Below are 4,431 nucleotides of genomic sequence, written 5' to 3' on the forward strand. Positions count from 1 at the left end.
CAGAGCATCCCCGCGACGGCGCCCCGACTGACGGACGGGGGTAGTCGACGCTCGGCCTCGGCGTCGGCGTCCGCGTCCGCGTCCGCGTCGGCGTCGGCAGGGGCTGCCGTCTCTACCCGCCTCGCGTCGCAACGCGTCGCGTCGCGTCGATGCCCGCCCGCGTCGTTTGCCTTTCATCGCGATCCTTGCTCGCCGGTAATCGGCGATGCCGCGCGCATGAACGAGCAATGCCATAAACGCCTCGAGCGGCTGACTCTCACCCCCGATAGCGCTTAATGAGGGTGTTTAGGAAGACCAGCGATGACGACGGGGAATATCGAATGCCGTGACATTCCTTTGGGCGGAGCTTGAATTATGCGAACCATGTCGAGACTTTAAGCCTTTCGTCACTCGAACATCCGGTTACTTAATCATCTGCCGTAGAGTATTTCCTGTAAATAAAAAAAACAGAGTAATTCCTGTAAAATTTGGATTTCGATTTTTTTTGTTACCGTATAGGTCGAGGTATAGGTAGTGCAAAATTGAAGAATTTAAAAAGAAATTTTTGTTTTAAAATGCTTCGTTAATTAACAATTTGAAGAGTGATTATACTATATTTGTAACTTTTTCCTGTTAAAATTCGAAAAAAATGTTTCTTTTCAATTTTCAGAATAGTACAACTCTTTTGTTTGTTGTTGTTCCCTTAAATGGGGGTAAAATTTTGTGAATCACCCTGTATAATGTGTCTTATACAATAAAATACAATATATTAATATCTGTTACATCAATAAATTAGATAATAAATGTGTAAAGCTTTCACAAAACTAACGTGGCGTTAGTAAAATGTTAAAGTTATAATCAATGTTTTTCACAAGTACAAGCATATTTGTTTTATAAGATATGCATATAGAAAAGTTATAATGTATTTAAAATCTCTAGTTTTTTTCCCAACAAATATTTCTAATTTTTTGAGAAAGTCTTTTATTTCAACTTTTCCAAATGTTTGGAGAAAAAATGCTTTTTAATAATTTCTATTTATTTTCTTAATTTCTTTAAATTCTTATTGAAGGAAACGAAGATTTTTGTTACAACCCAAATCCTTATCGTTTACAGATTGAAGAAATGTGTTACGATAAATTTACAAGTTATAACTTGTAGTTAAATTTGGCTTGTACGTGGCAATAATGGTTTCATGTGATGACGATGTAGTTTTAAATTGAATTTTAAATTATATTTCAACGTCCTTAATTCATATATGCACAAAAATTGCACCAACAACTATGATTTTTCAAGGAGAAACATTTTCTTGGAATATTCGATCAAACAAATTTACCGTCACAGCCAGGCTTGCGACGCGAACCTTGTTAGTGACAGTGTTCATTCATAAGCATTAAATACGATAACATCCACACTCATATATATAGATATATAGATTAATAAATTGCATGGGCGTGGATCCACTCAAATTAAACTGTTAAAGTGGAACCAGTCATCGATTTGCTGATACAAATTTTCCTATCATTTTCCAAGTAATTAAGTAGCTTGTTTGAATAATATTAATAATTGCAATGTCTTTTACTTTCTTGTTAATTTATATACATCTGATATATTTTAGAAAAATGCAACGATACTGTATTAATGTTTCATTATTTTATAATATCGTCATAATATTTCAACTAATGTCTTTAAAGGATACACGTAATTAACTTTTAACAATTATCAGATTAATCTTGCAATAACGTTAAATTAATTAATGATATTTCTTATTATTATTACAAACTTCAATTCTACGAAACATATCTCACAGTCAACTTAAATTAATTGTAAGTCGTGAACGTGATCTTATACAATTTACTCACACATATTCAAGATTGATCAAATTGATTAAAATTGCAGCGTTCTCGCTAGCAAACTTGGGTTCTCAAACTTCTTGACGCAAGTCACTTTTAGTTCGATTCTATCGCCGAAAGTTGATTCGTGAAACTTTAGGAATGTGTCGTGAACGATTTGAACAAAAATGTTTTCCAAAGAACGACAGCTACGTGTGTTTGGCTTCTTACAGTTTTGTTTCCACAGAATCAATAGATGTACGAGTGTACGATTTCCTTAAGTGATAAGGCGTAAAAATATCGTTAATATTGTTCGAGTTATCTTGGCGTTTTACTAAGGCAGTCGCCAATTGCGAGAAACTCATAGCTACGCGGGATGAAAGCGCGTTTTGGCGCCGTCTTGACGGCTATCTATTGATTGCAATTTGAGATGATGGGTCGAGAGAACAAAAGCGCATATATTTCAAAATATCTGGACAAAAGTAAACAGAAAGGACGTAGTACAAAAAATAGCTAAATTTGTTAACAATGGGAGACGTTAAATAATCATCAGAGAGTTGTTGAAATTATTAGTACTCACTTCAATTATTATATTAAACACAAGAAATTACGTTTGCTGAAGGAATTTCATTTACCCCATTTATCACTTCACTCTATTTTCGTAAGAATCGGAAGACAATTGCTTTCTTAATTGACGTTGGATTCTCCACGGTTAAAGTATGAAAAATAAACTGAGAGTACGTCAAAGTATCTTCCTTTCTATTTTATATTCAGTGTTTAATGTTACACGATTTCTAACTACATCAAGAACTCCACAGTTAAAGTATGAAAAATAAACTGAGAGTACGTCCAAGTATCTTCCGTTCTATTTTATATTCAGCGTTTAATTACACGATTTCTGACTACGTCAAGAACGATAAACAAGGAAGGACGATGGATAACAATTTCTGAGAGAATATATTAAAATAGATTCTTAACTCCCGAAGTCACACGGATGTTTAATCTTGTGGAAGCGAAGCTTAGTAAAATTATATTTTTACGTATTCACATTTTACAGAGAAATCTCCACTCGCATTATCCGATTGCGAAATTCTCTCGCGATGGACTTGCACGCAAGACTTTATTAATAACAATAAATAATGACGTACGTATGGTTTAAACAGACAGATCCCCTTTAATATTATTTATGAAAGCCTCGTGGGATCTAGGAAGCTGCTCTGGCACCCTTTAAACGATTTGACCTTATTTTTTCAGGGCAATCAATAGGCGAGGGTTCTACTAATAAATACTTAGCCAGATCGATAAGTGAACAAGATCAACAAAGTGTCGTTTAAATTTGCAACGAAATATATGTTTATACATATATGTATACGTTGATGTATTTGTCAGACATGCGCGTGCATAATGCTCCGAATTTTTTGCTTTATACCCACGCAAATTTTTTCCCTCAACTTCCGCAAAAAGATGCTTCATTTTTGTTATATAGATTTACCTGCGTAAAAATAATCGCGAAAAGAGCAATGTACACATAAAATTTGTCCAATTTGATATTTTTGGAATCCAGCCAGATCCGCATTCTGTCTATAGATCAACAATAATGCCGTATACTCAACATACACCTATATGTGTACATGATACATATGTATACCGATTGATTTTGAGGATATTTATATACAACGATAGAGTGTGCAGACAAATTTGCTTAGAACCTCGTGTCCTTTGATATCTTCAAATAATTAAGGCAAACAAAGCGAAAGGATTTCTGTACGGAGATTATTTGAATTTCCACGCATGTGCCTGTAAATTTATACAAATGAAATATATGTACATATGTCGTTACTCACACAATATCGTAAAAGTTCCGGAATCAGATATCAAGCTATTGATATATATAGTTTTTCGAAATATTTTTGGCGGACAATAAAAGGAGCCAAAAAGAGATAGGGCACCTTTTTGCCCTAGAGCCAGGAAGCCAGCTCTAATGGCGGATGAATATAGAAGAATCAACGACGCAGAAGGCAACTAGAAATCACTGCAATAAGGACCCAAATTGGGTATCTCAAGACTCACCATCGTGATTTTGCTTGGAACTAAATATTTCGGAGTTTCAAGTCCCCCAGTCAGATCTCCGGGGGGAGTGGGGTTGTGAACAAACTTGTGAGGCGGAAGAAAAGTATAAAAATATGTCTACAGTTCTATATATTCAATCTATCGTTCTAAATAATACAAAGTCAGAACGATTAATTGATTCACTTACCTATCTCATCTGACTTTCATATCCATCTGAGAAGTTTGGACATGAACCATAGGTTATGTACCGTTACCGAGTGAACGAATGTAGTTGACATCCACTTTGTCAGGGGGCGCATCTGTTTCTGAGCCAGTAGACTTCCGGTGGGCGCTCTCAGGTTTCTTTCTGCTATAAGTTTCCCGTCTTAATAGATATATTGGGTGCTTACGAAGAAGCGCTCGGAGTTAGGTTTGGGTCGGACATGCGTACGCCTCTCAATGATTCATGTATTTCATGTCTTGCCCGAACTGTCTCTAATAGCAACCCGGGTTACTCGGGTTACTCGGGTCTCAATCGGCCTGCCCAAACCCGAGTAACCCGGGTTGCTATTAG

The sequence above is a fragment of the Vollenhovia emeryi genome, unplaced genomic scaffold, assembly GCF_000949405.1.
Source record: "Vollenhovia emeryi isolate VEMERY1.0 unplaced genomic scaffold, V.emery_V1.0 DF939120.1, whole genome shotgun sequence".
Classification (NCBI taxonomy): Eukaryota; Metazoa; Arthropoda; class Insecta; order Hymenoptera; family Formicidae; genus Vollenhovia; species Vollenhovia emeryi.